The sequence below is a fragment of the Mercenaria mercenaria genome, chromosome 14, assembly GCF_021730395.1.
Source record: "Mercenaria mercenaria strain notata chromosome 14, MADL_Memer_1, whole genome shotgun sequence".
NCBI lineage: Eukaryota > Metazoa > Mollusca > Bivalvia > Venerida > Veneridae > Mercenaria > Mercenaria mercenaria.
The window spans coordinates 28,053,461-28,076,096 of record NC_069374.1 but is presented as its reverse complement, the minus strand read 5'-3'; the positions used below and the strand labels follow the sequence as shown (position 1 = coordinate 28,076,096).

Here is a 22,636-nt window from a genome sequence, read left to right as displayed (position 1 = left end):
TAGGCAGTGGATAATTAAGGAACTGTACACTTCTAAGGTGCAGTTAATATGTGTGAGGTACCAATAACATAAAAAACATGAACCATTTGTTTTGTGAAAATGTCATTTTATTTTAAATGACGACAAAACAACTATTTATTTTTATATAGCGGTAGCATCAAAAGTAAAAGTTTAATACTGTTACAAAACCGAAAAACCAATAAGAGCTCCACACATAGGTGGGTAATACTAAATCTCCACAAGCAACTTAAGCATATGTCTAAGTTGCGTACCCCCCCCCCCCCCCCCCCCCCTCCCCTACCCTCATTTATGTATTTCCATGTGGATTTTGTGTGAAATGTTTAGTTTTTCATATCATCAGTATTCTATATCTACTCGTTACTGACTATCAAAGACCGGTCCTACATTTATTTGTAGTAACTGTGTGACAATACGCCATTTAGCAATTTACTTTACAGGATCCCTATGTGCAGGTGCAGTTAATGTTAACAAACAATAGTAACAATTTATCTTATTTACTTAAAAAGAATAACTCATTAAGCGTAAAGTACGTACCGTGGTAATGACATTGCCTTAAAAACAAACCGGGACACTTCTACAAATTGTGTGCCATGTTCAATGATTTGGATTTGAATGTCGTGTTGACAAATCTACACATTGTAATGAATTTTAGCATTATTAGAAACAGTATCTATCTACATTGCTTTGGTTGAAAGAGTAACTCCCTCACTAATATAGATTTGATATATTACCCATCGAAAATGAATTTTACTCCTAGTGACACTAATCTTTAGTTTACTTTAATTATACGTCTTATATTTCATAACTGCTGAAGATGCTTAGATATAAAATTTAACAACACACGCACCATTCGCCTAGATAGGACTCAGTAAATAACACTTACAAAATATTTGATGGATTATAGGACAGTTAAGGACGTCTTAATGCAGGTTTTGTGTATAAGTGAAAAGTAAAATACAGTTTGCGGGCTTCGGAATAATTTTGCAGTGGCGCTATTGGATTTGCGATTTCGAGTCGAGTGCTCCTTAGTTTGAAATAGCTACAGAACATTCTCCTGTATTGATGTATTAGTTTATTATTAAGCTTTACAACTAGCATCATATATAAAAATGGGGTAAATTATTGGAAAAGTTTCGAACAGTTTATAATATTTACAAAATGTAAAATGGATAATGTTTGTGAACTAAGGTAGGTCTATTAATTATTTCATTATCTTCTTACTGTTTTCTATTTTTGATAAGTTTGTATATGTGTTACGTTATTATGTTCTCAATATAGTATCAGTAATTTATCTAAAAAGATAAATATTTTAATTGTAATATCATGAATTTTCCATGACAAATTTAAATTGGAAACCGTTTTTTCCGAACGTTTAATGGAAATGTTTTTGTCGTTTTATTATTGGAACAGTAACTGCGAGCTATTATGAATCTGGTATTTTTTACGTTTAAATGTTTACGGTATCACAATGTTCTTCATAGTTAGTTTATAGGGAGTTAAACTATACAAAATGTATAATATCGAAACTTGATCAGATACCAAACATAATTACAATTTGCAATATTGTAAGAAAACAGAAAAACACAGAAAAGAAAGTAGTAATAGATATAATTAAATCAAATATCGATCAAAATATATTTGTCGTATATTTGGACAGTTCAAATTAAAATAATCCTAAAGCTGTACACGTATTAATAAATTTCGTTACCAACACCTCGCTAGCAAAATATCAGGTATACATTTAGATCCAGCCAATAAACCCAAGAGAAAATTAAGCTGGAAATTGGACGTTTTTTAGGATCGGAGATCGAAATGAACTGAACGATCTCCGTCGTTGCTTTTGCGTACAAATGCATTTATTCACATTAATTCTGATTGCTTACATATTTTCTGGTAACTTTGCCTAAATGATTGTGTAATATGATTTGGTTTCAAATACATTTAATTAGTTTCACAGCTTTCGTTTTATATTTAGATATTTTTGTAACAAATACTACAAGTTAATGTTACTGATACATGTAGTAGGTTCTCTGTCAGTTATATAAATTCTACTGCATATATTTTTGCATATACACTTATTATCAGAGTGTTTAGACATTATCTAAAGGTACGTTTCAATTTGTATATATCACCGGAATATCGGTCATTCGTCTTCATGTCAGAAATGAAATAATTATAAAACAGAAGTAATCCATTTGATGGTTATATTACACAATGTAGAGAAAAGTTTTTTTCCAGTGTACTCATGTCTTGTGGAATATTTTTGGCAAAATTGTAACATTCTCAAAAACAGACTCAATCAATCTTTGTTATCATTTTGCCTGGTTCAGTGTATGCTCTCAAATTATTTTCTCACAGATTTATATATACATATATACATATATACGTAATAGCCTTTATTTATATTAAGTTTTATACATATTTTCATATTCAATTACGTTAAAGAATTTTACTATACCGGTGAAATTCATACTAAGATTATCTCATCGTAACTGTTTCAAATACAGTATAATGCCGTTTCCACACGCACCTGCTATACTTCATTAATCCACAGTTACGGTTCAGTAATCCATTATTATGTTTCAATAATTCACTATTATGTTCCTATAAACCGGTGCAACATTTCCAAAATACACTGTCATGTTTTAATAATCCACCGCTACGTTTCCATAATCCGCTGCACAGCATATTATTAAAATAAATTCAGATCAGTCAAATGGAAACACTTTTTTAATGTATTGCTTTTATTTTTGGATTTATCTGTGTTTGGCAAGTTTATTACACCTACGACCTGTAATGGCATTCGGCGATGTCCGTGAGATAACGTATTCCTATTAGGCAATTCGGCATTCTTTGAAGGTAAGTCATAGTTCAACGCGCGCAAAAATGCCGAAATCGCATACGAAGAATTTGTAATCAGGTATGTACAATCTTAAGCTTTTGAAACATTACTACTGTAACAGAATACATACACAAACTTCTAATAAGGATATCTTTAGCCGTTATATAGTATAAATTTCTCTCAGAATTACAAATAAATGTCGACCAAATCTAACTACCTCTTGAATTTTACTTTTTAGGACTTTTTACGACATTCATTCATTTAATTTAGTTCTTTAAAGATAACAAGTAATAACTGTTGCATTATATAAACGTACAAACTCCCCAGATGATATTTTTTATGAATCCTCATAAATAACTTTGTCCTGAGATACAGATATTCTCGTTTCATGGTGTTCAAACTCACCTAGAGACGAAATTAACAGCTTACGTGAATAAGTTTTGTAAATACTGCGGTATTGAGCTACATTTGCATGTACTTATATATATCCTTAGGACGGCCAGCACATATTTATGCTATCCTGACAGGAATATATATGTTTTTGACAACACATAAAATGACGTCACTCGACCTTTTGCTATTTCTGGAAGTAAAGAAAATGAAAGTAGAAATGCTAAACTTGAAAACGAAAGCCGTATTTTGATTCGTAGATAGTCAGGGGTCACGCGCAGGTGTCACCCCGTCTAAATGTATGCGCGTGGACTTCTTCTTTTCTTTGTTTTTTGCTATTTTGGAGTCAAGTTTTAGCACTTTCTAACGAATTGAAATTACCTGGGCATTAGTACTGCATGTCAGCGTTTTATCTACAAAAAGATATTTGAGCATGGAATAAACACAAATCCCAAAGGGTTTCGTAACGGACCAAGGGTACATTGATCATTTTGGAACTTCATCAAATCGCTCGAAAGGTCGTTTTTGATGTTGTCTGAGAGTGTCAGTATATGCTTCGGATGTATGATATAACCGTATTTGAGAGCTGCAGACCTAGACATTTCAGAAATATTTTCAAAATAAATTTCATGTAATAAATGTTGATTCTACGGAAGCGTGAAAGGGCCATCAGACGCTAATACGTTTTAATACGTTAAGGCTGCGGAAAGGATATGGGTATAAAATTATATCAATTTAGATTGTAAAAATGTTCATCAGTTTCATACGGGTAATGTAGAACGATTTATTTAAACTGATAGAGGCTGCTTAGTTGGACGCAGAATTATTATTTTATAAAGACATATGACTGCTTTTTGATGAACGCACCATATCAGTAACTGTTAATTTGAGTACCAGTCTATCCGCTGAACAATATTTAGGCAATAATTCCTTTCATAGCATAACCACCTGTATTGTTTCCATTTAGACTTTTTTGGTCGCCTGAAGGCAGATGCTTCACCAAGTACGCTTTACGTCTTATGCAAGCATTATTACTCCCTTCGTGATTTAAGGAGGTAGGTTACCTTCATATTTGTATGTGCGCATGTCCAACCGGAAGCTAACGTGACGATTTACGACGACGTTTACGACAAACTAAATGTGTTTGTATATTTTCTGAAAACAAATCATGAACCTGTCTTCGATCTGATGCGTTATGGCTTAATAGTGCAGAAATAATGAATAAATTGCCGCAGAAACACTTCAAAACAATGTTGCCTTAAAATGACGTCATTGACGTCATGACGTTACGTGTCAGTTACCGCGCAAAATTAATAGCTTTTATCTTGAAAGTACGTAATTCTGTGCATTTTCTTTATTTTAACTATTTTCAAATAACCATTATTTGCTGAAATATTTTTTATGAGTCTCTTGCTCTGAATAATAATCAATATTTTGCTTCTTTTATGTAGTTATATTGAAATGTTATGCGGAATGTAAGAAAATGGTCAATGGTAACCAATGTTATTTGGAATACAGTTGGGTGAAAGGTTACTTGTTACGGCCATTTTCAAATAAAAAATCTAGCAGTTTGATTTGTAATACCTATTTTTCAGGTTCCGTTGATAATTTGTGTCTTATATACTAAAATTAAGACCTAAAATTGTTCAAATTTCATTAGAAGATTGTGGTTTCTTGAATTAAATTGATGTTACCATGGAAACGAAGCCCGTGACCTATATATTTAAATGTAAAATTCAAAAAGCGTTGACACTGGTCTATTTAAGAAACACAGCTACGGCTTTTTATTTTCATTTCAACAATATCCATCAGAATAATAGCAGCATGCTTAACGATTTTTCAATGAAAAATGCCAGACAAGGTGTATTGCTGTGAGTATTCTTAGCTGTTTAATTTGTTTGAATAAATGCAAATAACACGAAAATATAACTTACATTATAAATAATATGTTTTAAAGATACATTAACTAGAAAGATAATCTTATTCAATATTTTTTAATAAGAAATTACGACAAAAAGCAAGATATAAGCTTTTTTTAAACATCTCTGTTGCCATGGTTACTTTAAACTTTGAGAAAGATAGGGTACCATGTAAAGTGCTTGGTATTTTGCTGATGATATTACCCAAATGTTCCATGTTGGTCATTAACAGAATGGCACTGAAGCCGTCGAAAACCCGTATTTTTATATAAAGTTGTTTAAAAGTGAGAGAAAATGCGTTACCATGGAAACACGAGCCCCGCGACATATACATTTTAAGCTTATATTAGAAAGCTAATGTGCATACTAGTAAAATTATCAATTATGCAGACTTCTACGGATATCAATGAAACTAAAATACACTGAAAAGTGTTAAATATCCGTATTTGCCTTCTTCTTTAAATATGAAATACCTTTGGAAAGTCATGTTCTTCAAACCTGGATAAAAACTGAACTTGAAGGGACAGAGACAAACGAAATTGAGATTGTAGCAGTTAAAACTACATATTAGACGAAATACAAAAAATGCTGCGGTTCAACTTATTTGAATTTACCCTTGTAACAAGGTAACCTACCTCCTTAAATCCATGTGTTTTTATATTTCCTTGGTGACAAGTGGGAGTTATTTCGTATGTTTAAGCTCCAACTTTGTCAGTAGTATTCAAGTTTTAATTATCTTTAAATCAATGCATTTTGCTATTATACAATTATCACACCTAGCCACGTTTTATTACTATTTATATGAATCTTACTGTCATGAGGTTTCTTTTATTTGCACCGAAAATATTGTTTATTATGAATCAAACGCTTTTAAGGAATTACATTATACAATTAAATCTGAGCAGAAGAAAACATTTTTAATACCAAAGACAAGCGCTGAATTTTCAGTTTAGATACTAGTATTTAAAAGTGGAATGCCGAAGTTTGAGAGTTCCGTTTCGACATTTCAGTAAATTTAAAATTCATCCTATTCCTCATATAATGCGTATTTATAATTTTGACATTTCTGTAACTTCTTTCTCTTCAAGCCTTCAAACACGCTTGATGACGTCCATTTTTTGATCACGTACGTCATGCTTTTTATGTAAATCGTCCTTTTCAGTCAACAAGTATAATTTGCCGAGATCATTGTAACGTTAAACTCTTTATTTGCATTAAAGTGGTGCCAGAGCGACAACCATCACGCTGAGTTTTGAATATAAAGATTCCTTTAATTTTGTCTCATGTAAAACCAAAACTAGAGAATTTGACTAAAGACGAACATGATGATGAAAACTAACAATAAAAATTTTGAAAACGTTTAACATATATCATTTCATTATGGGTATAGTATTTGCACGCACTATATATTTAGCCATTAAGCCTATGCACGTAAAGAAAATGTAAGCTATTTTAACAGAAGTGCCTTGTTAATAGGACATGGGAGAAACACTTTGCAGGAAAATATCTGTGAACGATTGGATAGAACCGCATTTACAGAGCCGACGTGTGTATTTATTTGACCAGGTTTAGGAACAGGCTACTGTAGACATAGAAAGTAATTCTTTATGCACCAGGTTAAATTCTATTATGTTTTACAAAGTAAGACCAGATATCACAGGATACCCAATTGGGTTTGTTTAATATTTATATGCATTTGGGTAAATACAAATCAGATTCACGAAACTGCAGTGTACGAGGGATTGTCAAAAAGAGGTATCAAATCGTCTCATTTGTTTGTATTTTACTTTCGATAGAAGATTTAATTATAGTTTTATTTATTGTATACCTACGAATTTTATGTCACAGATACAGGATGTATTTCAGTAAAGACTACAAAACCCTGTTTTCAGCTCCCGAAGGATACGGAAAAATTTTCAATGATGGAACTACTTGATTAAGTTTCGACGTTCCATGCATCAAGTTCACCGTTAGAAACAAGTTTCAGCCTTATTGGTCTAATATTGTAGTCAATTTCGGCTGATGTAAAAGAGAAAAAAAATGTAGTTGCATCAAATAAAAGGGTCATAAAAGCAGTACCTTGCTCTTCAATTATGCGTTCGGCTCTCGTTGATTTGCCAGACCGGATAACACTTGGCGCAAGAGCCTCGTGGAATCCAGGTATTGCAAAATCCATTCGAGCCTAATGCAACATTGCAGATCAATTATAATAACCATATTATAATGTCGTTTAAGTTACCTGCACTACAAAGTTCACTGGAATCAAATAATAACTTTGTTACCGTTACGTAAGTTTTTTTCTATTGTACTGTCAAATCCTATAACAGTAAAAGAAACTTAGATTTGTTAGATAATTTGTCACAGACTTCTTGTAAGGATGGTTTTAAAATCGAAGCCTTGAGCTCTATAATTTAAAGACATAAATTGGAAATTTGTTAAATTACATCTTTGTAAAGAAAACGTCCACTGAAAATCGACACTTTCTCTCAAAGTAGGTATCACTTAGTATAGACAGATATAAAAACACAAATAGGAATTTAATAAATGAAAAAAAACAACAAAAAATATCATAATTATATTTACACGAGTTAAAATGTGCTAGTTTATTTTTGTAAAGACTGAAGTTTGTAAGTAATGGAATGTAAGGCTAAATACGTTTATTTAGAACATTGAAATACAAAGAAATAATAGTAATAAGACCAGTAAATCAACATTTTCAAAAAAAGTGTCTTTAAATAGGCACTGGATTAAAGCATACAAAGATCCTACTACACGTTAGAAAAGTTACATTTTACATTTCCATGTGCTATTTCAATACGTCTTACTTGACTTTTTATTTTATTTTAAACTTTAAAATTGTTATTTCTGTATTTTAATTTATCATATTACGTTTAATATGAAGTTTTTGTGTTGTCCATAAAGCAGTGGCATATACATTTTTTATATTTGATTTGAGTTTATTTTCCTACCCTGGTTGCCCAATCACGAACGTTACCTGTAGTTTAGCATACACAAACATTTGATTAGCATACTTAGCCCTGCAAATAAATACAAAAACTACTGTATTATATTGATCAAATTATATATTAGGCTGATATTCATTGTCAATGCACGTTTTGAAAATATCATAACCTCCCTTTGCATATCTTGAGTGCGCAACCAAGATAGATTAAAACAACATAAATTTCAAAGCTGCACGCAGTTTTAAAACTTGCATTTTGGATCATATCGTTTTAATATCTCATATTCTATCAAACAGAAATATGAAACAGAAATTATATTGAAATTGAAAGAAATACTTAGATATTTAAATACTTATATATTACATAAGATTCACTAACTCAGTAAAATGAATGTTTCTAATAGGGTTCTAACTCAATGGGTCACTTATCTTTAGATACATCTCCAACAGGATAATACTAAACACTAAAATGTCGTAAGTGTTGCCGAAATGTGATGAAGTCTGTGCATACCGCCTTTAAGAGTATTGTTCCATACAACGGCATATTATTCAACATTGCAATTTCCAAAAAAAGCTATGTTCTGCTCTTAGCTGTCAAAACGAATTTGCTGTATTGCTATTAAATACCTACATTCAAACTTCCCTACGAGACCACGCCTATTAAGAGACCACTTGCATTAAGAGACCACTTTTGCAGTTTCCATTTGTATTAATAAAGAACAAATTATTTTGTATTAAGAGACCAGTTGTGTTAAAAGACAACGTTTTGCCCTTTCCTTGGGTCTCTTAATGCAAGTTGAACTGTACGTTATTCCTCAGTATGATATATGAAAACCTTGATATTTTCTCATATTTAAAAAGCGATTTAAGAGAAACTGTTTACAGAATAGCTAAGTAAGAAACTAATTATTATGCAAATTATGTAAATGATTTGTAATACACGCGCATATGTGTGATATATATCACTTCGTGACTAGACAATACAGGAACGTGTTTGTTTTGTTGGGCTTAAAATCGCACTGACACAGTTCAGGTCATATGGCGACTTTCCAGCTTTGATGGTGGAGAAAGACCCTAGGTGCCCCTCCGTGCATAATTTCATCACGGGCGGGCACCTGAGTAGAACCACCGATCTTCCGTAAGCCATCTGGTTGACTTCCTGATATGAAGAATTCAGCGTCCAGAGTGAGGCTCGAACCCATATCGGTGAGGGTATACCTTACTTGATGATATGTTATGGTGCCTAGAATGTTTCACAATAAATAACAATACAATCTGTAAATAGAATGCAACAAAAAAAAAGAACAATAGCATTCTCGGTTTGATTGAGTCGGTTCGTGAGAGGTAATAAAATGTGCAACACCTCTCACGCCCCATAGCACAGGCTAGGTCACAGTATAATATGTAACTGACTGAAGATATATTAATAGAAGTTATTTTTGGCGTCATAGGTATTGCGACGTTATAAAGAGACACACGACATAAACATTTGTTTCTGTTTATTATTGGCAGCACATTATGTAATTCTCTTAAAGTAACCTTACTTGAATTAAACAAAACACTATAAAAACAAAAACAAAAACAGCACGACTGCAATAATTATTTTCACCCGCTTTTATGTGAAAAATTAACCAATACACAATGTACAAGCAGATCGGCAGAAGCTATAACACTCAAAGTGAGTGAAATGTGAGTAATATGGTTTATGTTTCACTAGTAAAAACTTAGTATTTTATTTACTAGCATAAAATAAAAAAGCAGCAAAACCAAATATGGTTGCCTTTTCCTGACATATTCAATCACTCAGTAACTGGTATTACGATAAGCCTTTAACATACAGAATTAGTTATTTGTGAAACATGTTTAATATTAAGTTCGTCTGGAATATTTCCCTATGAGCTAATCCTATTACGAAAATAATATAATATGATTTCAAAATGTAAACATGTCAAGTTACATTCTCCTGCACCAGCTTTCGCAAGAGTTTAAAATCTGATACTTCGACTTATTCATAACAACATCAAATCTTCAGTTTATCAGAACTTTGCCTTTTACACATTTATACAAACAGAATTTTGCTGAGCTGTCAGTAGTGGTAAAATGAGCAGTCTCATTACAATCTAGTCTAATATAACAACGACAAAAATTAACTCTATCACAGGAAACTTTAACATCATGACCGATAAATTGATGTAATTATGAAGTTATATTAACTAACCGTGAGACCTAAATCAAATATAGCGTCAGAAGAAACATCCGTACCTTGGAACACAAATTATTTATATGTAAATGAAAAATGATTACCCATTACCCGCGTTGTGTTGAAAAGTAAATATTTCATAATACAACTGTCAGATATATCAAACATAATTTTGAGTTGCAGTTACAGATTCAGATACAAAGTAACTTCACACAACAAGAAAGATTTTAGCAGAATACAAAATGGGAATAAAAGCAATTCCTTCTAGCTCGACGCTACTTTTATAACTATAAATAGAACTTGATAGGTTAGTTAATGTTTGCCAAATCATAAGGTTTATGTCATGTTGTATATATATATGATAGTAAAATGAGACAAAAATAACACAGAATAAGTAAGAGCGATGTTAGAACGTTTAAACAACGAATTATTGTCACTTGGAGGGAGTAGAATTTTGTCATGCAGCTTCCTGAGTCGTGCCCTTTAAAGTTAGGCTCTTGGTGCACTGACTTCAGACAAGTTGTTGAGAACATTGGTGTAATTGTACATTAGATTGACCCTATTTTATGTTTTACCTTATATGATCTGGTATCTGTTACTAAAGGCGTTTAAACCAACAGTTTCCTTTTTATAGGTTACTGACCGTTCAAAGGCGGTGCCCTATTTTCAACTTGTTTCCTGTCCGTCTCGTACTTTGTGTTGTGTATGTTGTCTTCTTTGCTCTTAGCTTTTCTTTCCTCTTTCTTCTCACTACCCCAATTATCCCCCTTGCCCCATCCCATTCCTTTCCCTTGAATTTATGCTCCCTTGCATTTGCTGCCTCCCTCCTTTCACCATGAGTAAGTTATCGTGCCCACCATCATTTTGACCGTCGGTCGTCCTTAGGCGGTGTCCTACTGTTGCTTTTTTCCTGCTTATGTGTATGTATGTGTATTTGTGCATGTTTTTTTATGGGCGGTGCCCCACAATGTGTTTTCGTTCTTATTTTTCTGTTTGTGCATCTGCGTATGTTAGTTGTTGGTGTGTGTGTGTGTGTGTGTGTGTGTTTTGTACGTGCATGTCTGCGACGTTGTAGGAATACTGCGTTTAAGGAACGTGGCTTTCCCTCGTGAATATTAATCCTTACTCCACCTTCCCCCTACACCTGACCCTTTTATCAACCCCTTACCACCCAACCCACATTTTTCTGTATTTTGCATATATCTTTAATTTACATATTCCTCCACCATCACAGCTTTGAAAGCCGCCGTATGACGAATAAGTGTGTCGTCGTGTCTTTACGACTCAGTCAAACCGAGTCTGCTGGTTCGGTGCTTAGTTACGTTCTAATCTTGTGAGAGAAATTGATTAAAACCCAAGAAAATAAAAGAACATTTACAAGAATCTTATATAGATTAGCTAATGGTTATACGATAAATCTGAACACTTGCATAATGCACATATGTCTGCTTTATAAACTTTGAGTGAAATTCTGATAAGATTCCATAGATATCAAAATACTTGAAATGTGTTTAAGGTAGTTCTGGAAGTTTGAAGGAAATATTTTTCCTCACTGTAGACTTTCATTAAACCATATTCTTTCAAAGCAACATTATATCCGAAGGAAATTCAGCCAACAGAAACATTGAATTGACATTTAATCTACTTCCCGTCAAATTAACAGTAATATACATTACGAATTCCCTATGACAGAAATAACAATTTGATATTTACAGTTGACTGAGACCATTTCAATTTTACCCGACTTATTAAGAAAGAAACATGGATTTTGATTTATATTACTTATTTAGACAAAAGTTCTGGAACCCCTTCAGCATTATTTGTGCTTTTGTTAGATTTGCGTTATTTGGATATTGAGTTTTCATTTTTTAGCGGGAAGCGCGTTTATATAAGTCAAAGTTATTTGTCACAAAATGTTATATTAATTCTTACATAAATTCTAAAATATACAAGGTTGAGGTAACTATTTTGTAAGAAAGAATTTAACTTTGTGACATGCGTTAGTTTAATGTTTTCTGCATCTATCCATGAGCTGTTTACAATATCTATTTGAATTAACAAGTATTCATGTAAGAAAATTAATTTTAAATTCAGCTTAGGTGAATTTTACAGTGATAATACCCTTGATTATGACAATGCAATTTAAAAGTTCTCAGTCACCAAATGATGCCGACGAAGATGTTAGAAACAATAAAGTACTAAATTTCAAGTGCACTTATGGTGAATATTTTGCATTAATTTAACTATCTTTCAAATTGTTACACCCGCCTTGAATCAAGTTTATATGTCAGGTTTATATTGTTTGCTACTTGTTATTATGCTACCATGGGTATTCTGTGAAATCGTGACAAGTTGGAGATGCGTTTCTTCTGTAATTGACAGGTTGTGTACTCAACAGAAACAATAAACCAAATTCAGTGTAAATCACACAAACAATACACAAGCTTGTCAGAAAGTAAGGTCTCTTCGGCTTATCTGCTGACAGCCAACAATTTAGTAATAAAATAATGAAGCAGTACCTTATTGATGAGATCAGAATGAAATTATATCCTCTAAAAGTTTTGCCATTGCGTATTCTTTTACATCTAGACACTGCCAATAACAGAAATTATATAAAATTCCTAACAAAATCAACGATAGTTTATATCTTTATTATTTTGTCAGATGAAAAGCACCTTCATCGTTGGATATTATTGCTTTTCTTGTGTAATCATACACTCAAACTGTACACTCAAACTGTACAATCCTTTCCATTTTAAACGCTTTTGAAGCTTTATCACCAAAGGTAAGTGCCTCTTAAAACGCCTAATAGACATGTCAAGTATTTAGCACAATATAATGTCTTAAAAGTACCTCATAAGCTAGTATGAAAACCAAGGCTTTATTAGAAGTGATATAAGATTGTATCACACTATAAAATGTCAGACATACAAGCAATTTCGAACAGTTCTCCGATTTGTATAAACAGTAACAATGCGATACCGGTATGATATATGGGACAACATCGTGTAACATTTGTGCATCTTATTATGTATAACATATACAAATGTAATTGTACTTTTTATTACAGAATTGTAAAAACTTATATACTTTTTTTTATATTTTAGACACTCATCATTTTCCCAAGATATTTGCATTTCATATCGGTAAAATATTGATGGTAATTTGAAATTGAAATGGTATTTGAATGTTTGAATATTTATAAGAATAAAGTTAAAATAGGAAATCACGTTAAGAACCACTGAAGATAGGTTTACATGAAAAATGTCCATTACATGTAAGAAGTATAGAAATATTAAACTGTTGAATCTTAGATAAAATAACAATAACGCTTTCTTTCCTACATCATTAATTTAAGCAAATGATATGTACCAGTGTGTGCTAATGGTGCAGTTAAATGTGAAGTATAATAATTAAAAGCTACCTGATAGATTACAACATATGCTATATTATTGTTAAAATCAGCTATGTATACATTGCCTTGTGGATTTTGTTTGAATTGTTTTTTCTTATCATCAGTATTCTATTTTTACGTGTAACTGACTATGGATGATCGATTCTATAATAATGTGTTGTAACTGTGTGACAATAAGCGAATTAAATTTACGGGATCCTTTGGTGCAGGTGCAGTTAAGGTAGTTCTGCGCGTTTGATAAACCAGAAGTGATGGCGTAACGTCATTTCTCCGGATAACGTAGAATAAAGCCTGAATTACTTGTACGGAAATGAAAATAATGTTCCAAATTAATGGCAAGCCGTGAGTAATTGATCAAAATGGCAACTTCACTACTTTTCTAAAGTTAAAGTATAATGTTAAAATACCTGACTCGTTACATCTTTCAAAATAATGTCTTAGGATACGTTTAAAATGTGCGGATCACTTTAGTCAAAGGCAAATATGTCAAAGGCAAGCATACGGACCTAGACATTTTATTTCTTCATATCATATGCCATGTGTGTATTTGCAACTGTGAGAACTTTCATTAAAATCTACATTGTAGAAAAAATTCTTTTCGCGTTAACCCTATGAAAATTGTGATTTTCTCATATGTCCATAACGAAAACGCGTGAAGTCAAAAGTTTTCAAATCATCAAGCACGCGACTATATTTTTGTATTTGCTGAAATTTATAAGTGTATTCTCAAGTTTTGTAAAATCAGGATTTAATCAAATTCTACATTGTAGAAAAAATAATTCATCCGAACGTTTTGAACTACCTTATTGTTAAAAAAAATACGCATAATGTATCTTTCTTAAAGAGATGTCACATAAGCGTCAAGAACGTATCTTGATACTGCCATTAATAAAAAGAAAGCGTTGAGACTTAGTGTCCAGTTCAATAATTTGGATTTAAATTTCATGTTCAACTTGACAAACTTACATATTGTAATGGATTTCATCATTATTAGAAACAGTATCGTACCTACATTGCTTTGATTTAAAAAGCAACTCCTTCACTAAGTTAATATATCTTTAATATATTACCCACTGGAAAGGAATTTTACACCTTGTGGCACTAAGTTCTCGTTTTCTTTAATAAGGAAAAGAGCTTGCAGGTTTTATTACAAATGTGTTGTATTTCATAACTGCTGAAGATGCTTATATATGAAATTTAACAACACACGCACCATTCGCCTGGATAGGACTCGGTACATAACACTTACAAAATATTGGATAGATTAAAGTTTATAGAAGCTGAATTCAGGAGAACAGTTTAGGGCGTCTTTATGCAGGTTTTATGTAAAAGTGAAAAGTAAAATACAGTTGGTGGGTTTCGGAATGCTTTTGCAGTGGTAATATTGGATTTGTGATTTCGAGTCGAGTGCTGCTCAGTTAGCTACAGATAATTCTTCTGTATTACAGTCTTCTGTATTGATGTTTTAGTTTATTATTAAGCTTTACAACAAGCATCATATATAAAAATGGGGTAAATTATTGGAAATGTTTCGAACACTTTTCAGTATTAAGATAATGTAACATGGACAATGTTTGTGGAGTAAGGTAGGTCTATTCTTTATCTCATTATCCTCTTACTGTTCTTAGTTTCTAATAAGTTTATCTATGTATAGCATTATTATATTCTCCATATAGTTTTAGTTACATTTCTAAAAAATATATTTTTATTATAATATCCTTTTATTTTCACTGACAAATTTAAATTGGAAACCGTTTTTCCGAACGTTTAATAGAAATGTTTTTATTTTTTTATTATTGGAACAATAACTCGACCTATTTTGAATATGGTTTGTTTTTTACGTTTAAATGTTTACGTTATCATAATGTTCCTAAATGTTGGTTTATAGGGAGTTAAACTATTCAAAAATGACACCTGAAAGGAATACTGTAAAATAAAATGTATAATATAGAAATTTGATCTGATATCTAACATTATTACAATTTGAAATATTGTAAGAAAACAGAAAAACACAGGAATTAGAGTAGTAATAAATATAATTAAATGAAATATTGATAAGAATATATTTGTCGTAAATTTGGACAGTTTAAACTAAAATAATTTTAAAAGAGCTGTACATGTAAGTAAAAAATTTCGTTACCAACACCTTGATGGCGAAATATAAGGCATACCTTTAGATTCAGTCAATAAGCCCAAGAGAGAAGTAAGTTGCAAGTTGGTTGATTTTTTTTGTGATCGAAGATCGAAATGAACTAAACAATCTCCATATTGTTTTTGCTTTTTCTTTCACATGCATTTATTCACATTAATTCTGACTGCTTAGTAATATTTTCTGTCAACTTTGCCTAAATGTGTAATAAGATTTGGTTTAAGATACATATTTAGTTAGTTTCACAGCTTTTGTTTTATATTCAGTCCTTTTTGTAACACGTACTAAAACTTACTGTTACTCATACATGTAGTAAATAATAAAATCTGTAAAAAGATCCTTTGGAAGCAAAGAAAGCAACCAAGCATAATAATAGCTGACTCGGTTTAACTGAGTCTGTTCATGAGAGGTAATGAAATATGCAACACCTCTCACGCCCCCTAGCACCGGCTCAAGCGGAACTCTATTACACATCAGTTGAATGGAATCCATGGTCCCAAAGGACCAGAAAGTATAACAACATTGAATCCAGGTAGGTTCTCTGTCAGTTATACAAATTCCGGTGCATATATTTGTGTATATACAATTATTATCTGAGTGTTGAGACATTTTCTAAAGGTGTGTTTCAGTTTGTATATAAAAATAATCATCAGAAAATCGGTCATTTGTCTTTATGTCAGCCTTTTAATAATTATATAAAGGAATCATCCATTTGGAGGTTATAGAACACAGAGAAAAGTTTTTATTTTCAGTGTACTCATGACAGCATGGTGGAATACTGTTGGCAAATTTGTAACATTCTGTTGCTTTCCTACCACTGTTTAAGCATTTTAATAGATCAATGGTGTACAGTATCGGTTTGTTTGTTGGAATAGTTTAAGAAGATCTATAAATATATTGTAAAGTTAAATATTTTATGTGGTTTGTATGTATTTCTTATTCAAATGATATCACCAACAGACTCAATCAATGATGTGCTATTATTTTGCCTGGTTCAATATATGCTCCCAAATTATGTTCTCACAGATTTATTTATATACATGTGTATACGTATATCGGTATATTTAATGACCTTTATTTATATTAAGTTTTGTACATATTTTCATATTCATTCAGAGACAAGTTAAAGAATTTTAATATACCAGTGAAATTCATACTAAGATGATCTCATCGTTTCAAATACAGGATAATTCCGTTTTCACACGCAGCTGCTATACTTCATTAATCCACAATTACGTTTCCAGTAATCCATTATTATGTTTCAATAATCCACTATTATATTTCTATAAACCACTGTAACATTTCCAAAACCCAATGTTATGTTTTAATAATCCACTGCTACGTTTCTATAATCCACTGCTATCTTTCCATAATCCAATGCAAAGCATATAATAAATTCAGATTATTCAAATGGAAACCGTTCGTTTATTTGCTGCTTATTTTTGGATTTGTCTCCGTTTGGCAAGCGCAAAAATGCCGAAATCGCATACGAATAATTCGTAATCAGGTATCAACAATCTTAAGTTTTTGAAACCGTACTACTACTACTGTAACAGAAATTATTCTGGATACATACACAAGCTTCTTACAAGGGGTGAATGTGGAACATATATTTTTAGCCGTTATATAGTTTAATTTTTTCTCAGAATTACAAAAAAGATGTCGGTCAAATGTAACTGCCTCTTGAATTTTACGTTTTAGGACTTTTTACGACATTCATTTATTAGTTCTATAAAGATAATAAATAATAACTGTTGCATTATACAAAGGTACAAATTCCACAAATGATATTATTTAAGAATCCTTATAAAAAGCTTTGTCCTGATATACAGATATTCTCGTTTCGTGCTGTTGAAACTCAGCTAGAGACGAAATTTGCAGATTACATGGCAAGTTATGTAAATGCTACGGTATTGAGCTACACGTGCACCTCCTTTACATGGGTAGAAAATTGTATAAATTTTTATTGTAAAAGTGTTCATCAGTTTCATACGGGTAATGTAGAACGATTCATTTATTAATAAACTGATTGATAGGGCGTAGAATTAAACTGTTATTTGGTGTATCGTTCTGTACGTTGGACAATATTTCGGTTCGTAAGACTATGTAATTCCTTTTGTGGCATAACTCCCTGTACTTTTATCAATTTGTTCTTTTTGATCGCTTGAAGACAGATGCATCACCAAGTACGCTAGACGTCTTGTGGAAGCATTGTTACTCTCTTCATGATTTAAATCCATGTGTTTATATTTTGCGTGATGAATTGGATATATTTTGTAAGCTTTGTCACCAATATTCAAGTTTCAATTATCTGAAGTACCATAGTTGATCTTTTCATCAAGTCATTGTATTTTACTATTATACAATTGTCACATCTAGTCATGTTTTATTACTTATTTGGGAAATTCTGTTGTTCATACGTTTATAATAATCTTACTATCATGAGGCATTTTTTATTTGTATCGAGAATATAGTTTATTATCAATCGCTTTTAAGACAATACATTAACCATTAAATCTGAACTGAAGAAAATAAGTTTAATACCAAAGACAAGCGCTGGATTTTCATTTTCTATTCACCAAGAAGAAATGAGCCTCTGTGGAAAGAGAAATGACATATACATGTCTTACTGCAACTATTATTAACAACCAGATTCTTCAGAATTGTTTATGCAATTTGATAATCAATGTTCGTTGCATATATAAGTAAAGTTCACTTACTGGGTCTGAGTCTAATGCAGTTCCTTTAAAATGAACGAAACCCTTACAGTAAGTGAAGGTATTTAATGTAAAGGGTTGAAATTAAAGTGTTCCGTTTCGACATTTCAGTAAATATAAAATTCACCACATTCCTCATATAATGCGTGTTTATAATTTTGATATTTCTGTAACTACTTTCTTTGCAAAACTTCAAACACGTTTGATGACGTCCATTTGTGATCACGTCCGTCAGGATTTTTATGTTAATCGTTCTTTTCAGTCTGCTTATTACTAATTGTTTTTAAAGTGGTGTAAAATTTGCCGAGATCAATGTAACGTTAAACTCGATATTTTCGTTAAAGCGACAAAAATGACGCTGAGATTTGAGTATAAAGTTTCCTTTAATTTTGTCTCATATAAAACCGAAACTAGAAGATTTGACAAACAAATAAAAACTACTAGTAACATGGCGATGAATACAAACAATAAATGTTTTGATATCGTTTAACATATATCACATCATTATGAATATTGTTCTATTCGCACACAGTATATATTAAGTCAGTAAGCCTATATACGTGAATCAAATGTAAGCTATTTTAAGAGAAGAGCCTTATTGATAAGACATTTGCAAGATTATATCTGTGGACGACTGGAATACACCGCATTGACTGAGTCGAAATGTATATCTACTTGAACAGGTTTAGGAACAGGCAAGTGCAGACATAGAAAGTAATTTTTTGTGCTCTATGATAAATTATATTATGTTTTACCAGATATCAAATGATACTGTATAGGACATTTCAATTGGGCTTGTATAATAATCTTATGCAAAGCTATAACACTCACAGTGAGTGAAAATGCAATGAGTAATATGGTTTATGTTTCACTGATGAGAAGTATTTTATTTACTAGCATAAAATAAAAAAAGCACCAGAACCAAATATGATTGCCTTTTTTTCTAATAATTATATTGAACCACTCGGTGATGCGGAGAATGACGAGAAAAAGTAACTGGTATTACGATAAGCCTTTAACAGACAGAATTAGTTATCTGTGAAACATGTTTAATATTAAGTTCGTCTGGAATATTTCCCTATGAGCTTATCCTATACGAAAATAATATAATATGATTTCAAAACGTAAACATTTCAAGGTACATTCTGTTGCACCTGTTTTCGTCAACGTTTACAATCTGAAACTCAGACTTATTCATAAGAACATCAAATGTTCAGTTTATCAGAACTTTGCATTTTACACATTTATACAAACAAAATTTTGCTGACCTGTCAGTAGCGGTAAAATGAGCAGTTTCCTCTAGGCTAACGTAACAACAATAGAGCAAAACAAGTCTTTTTTTGTAAATTGTTAATACGGACCCAAATTATTATTGTGCTACTGACTGAGTGCAGTGATGCTAGTACATGTATATTACTTATTTCCCTGTTATAATAGTATACAAAATATGATGGTTTGTTTCTTACGGATTGAGATCATTGTAAATAGGCTGGTCATTTTAACTTTTGGGGTTAAACTAATTGCAACATAAACCCTTCTGTGTGGAATAGATAGTATGTATGGAAATGAAACACAGAGAAAAAGTCCTCAAAATATCAAAGAGCATTTTTGACATAATGCATCTTGAATTCTGAATTAAAGTCTACATCTTATACTTACCTAATCTGATAATATGTTGTGGCAATTCCTGTGGACAATATGCTGTATTGTTTTTCTTCTGGTAAACTACAACATAAATGTGTTCTTTAAATATCAGTACAAAAATATTTTTAAATCTCTAGCACCTACTGGTAGCCTTCCTTTAGTATTTTACCATCTTTGTCAATAAGCGTTGGAGAATCAAAATTCAGAACATAGGTGTCAGAACAGAATTATTAACAAACTTTACACATACACATTTCTAAAACAGACTCGTCGGCATTGGAGTTAGAAGGTTTAAACACAAAACATGTCTATCTCAAAGTCAGAAACAAGAAAAAAAGATTCAAAGGGGATTCGTGACAATTATTAATGCTTCTTCAGCTACTTTATTATGCAACGCCTGCATATAAATAAAGAAATGATACTCACATTTTGTTTAATTGATTTTATTGTAGACAAATTTGCAATACTTTGTGAAATTAAATCTAAAGGTAGTTGCCCTTAAATATCACATAATTTTCAGAGTTTGTCTTGGATTTCTTTTGAGAACGTTTTTCTTGACTGTATTGTATACTTAACCAGCAATAAGCTTTAAGTTAGAATTAGTTTGAGATTAGTACATTTTGTCTAGTAATATAGCCGACCTAAAATTCAGCAATATTGCGTTTAATTCTAAACTTTTAAACTTGTTGAAATTGTAAGCTTGTTTTTTTTTTTTGTTGTAAGTGTGTTGTGTTTAATGTCACAACGACACATAAATACATTTCAAAGCAACTCTGAAATGGAATTCAATTAATTTGTTAAATATCTTATATAGATAAACTGTATGGAATGAGTAGCATAAATATATCAGTCTTTAGACCAAATATATTTGAATATTTATTTTACAATTATGAAAAGGTATAATCGTTGCGGTAGGTCCAACGTTGCAGTTTAGTTACACAATCTGTATAGCACAAAAGAGTTGTGTATTTCCCTTCCAGAATATAGATATACCACATTCCGTTCATTTCCGCATTCGAGATATTATTGGCGATCATTTCAATTAATGCTAAATGTTAAGAAACTATTTAATTGTCCAATCATACTGTTTTAGTTATAGTAAAAATCTATATCGCATTTATAACACCGCATTTAGCTCGCATGGAAACTAGACTGTGTGTGGTCTTGTCGTCTGCATAAAAGCAATGTTAATACGTTTTGGTAGTCTAAGAGATGGTACCTAAAAAATTCAAATTCATCTTTACAGGTATTTTTTAGAGTAAAATGATAGTTAAGTGCACCAATTTACTAAATATATTTATGGTTTTCCTTTTCTCCATGTAAAAATAGAACTATTTGATATTTAAAAAATGACTTTCTCAAAATATCTGAGGCAAAATGGACAGCTCTTGCATTGACCGTTTTTCAATGATTCTAGGATATCCCCAATTATAGTCTATATCAAAAGTTTCCGCAGCTAAATAAATTCAGTAGAGAATAGTGTAAGTTTTGTCTACTTTCAACACTTTGAAAGAGCCTATACTTACCTTCCTTTTGTCTTTTAATAAAGTCAAATTCCAAGACTAGCCAAGAGTCTAAAACGCTTGAAAAAAAAATCTGAGTGAAAGAGAATGACGTGCTCTTTATTATAAGCTTACCAAAACCATACCACAAATTTAAATTAAAGAAGTTATTAAAGATTTTATAATGTAAACAAACCCCTATACCATTTTACCATCAATATTTTCCACTCATGAATGCACTCAGTTCAGGTGATAATTGTTGATATAATTGTAAATGAGAGGCCCCAACAAAAACCTTTTTTCAAGTTGTATAAATAGTTTAAGTTGTAATTTAATGTTGATATCTGGAAGTTACCCGCTTACTTTATTTACAGCAATAAATAAAACACCTTATAGTTTCTTAAAGGTGGTTGACCTGTCACGAAAATCATCCAATGAAGTAATCTCTTTTATTCGTTTTTCAAGGAAAGCAATGATCGTGGTAGTTCTATCCAGAGAATGTTGAATTGCTTAAAATACCGTGACATTGCATAGAGTCATTACCTTTCAGCTACCGTCAAATGTTGTAATTACAACCACTGCCTTAAAACATTGTAATTATATTTGATGACAATGAATTTTTGTGTTACATTATTTGAAGCAAAGTACTCCTGAACAATAAGAGAAATTCTTCAAAATGTCTAAAGCATAAGAAATACTTTCAAAATGATTCATTGAAGTGATAGATATACGCAATGAAGCTACTTTGTTACACAAACGTGATACTAATTTATTTATTTATTTTTTCTTGTTATTTCTCACTGTTGGATATATAAATTAAACAATTTAATATATAATTTTGTATAAATCAGTGTATCACCATTCAATACAATAAA

The 22,636-nt window shown here is 31.5% G+C and overlaps 1 protein-coding gene across 10 annotated transcripts in view; it reads left to right on the top strand.

The window, feature by feature from the left end:
- The first annotated feature begins 953 nt into the window (after nt 1-953).
- LOC123527108 (G-protein coupled receptor dmsr-1-like) overlaps nt 954-22,636 on the top strand; it is a 442,014-nt gene continuing 420,331 nt past the window's right edge. For 5 of the 10 annotated variants that reach the window (XM_053523130.1, XM_053523126.1, XM_053523120.1 and 2 more), the window contains exon 1: nt 954-1,209. The gene's annotated coding sequence lies outside the window, so the exon portion shown is untranslated. Of the gene's footprint in view, nt 1,210-14,987; nt 15,336-22,636 lie in introns of those variants that run through there. The other 5 variants (XM_053523125.1, XM_045306391.2, XM_053523123.1 and 2 more) reach the window with 1 other exon arrangement.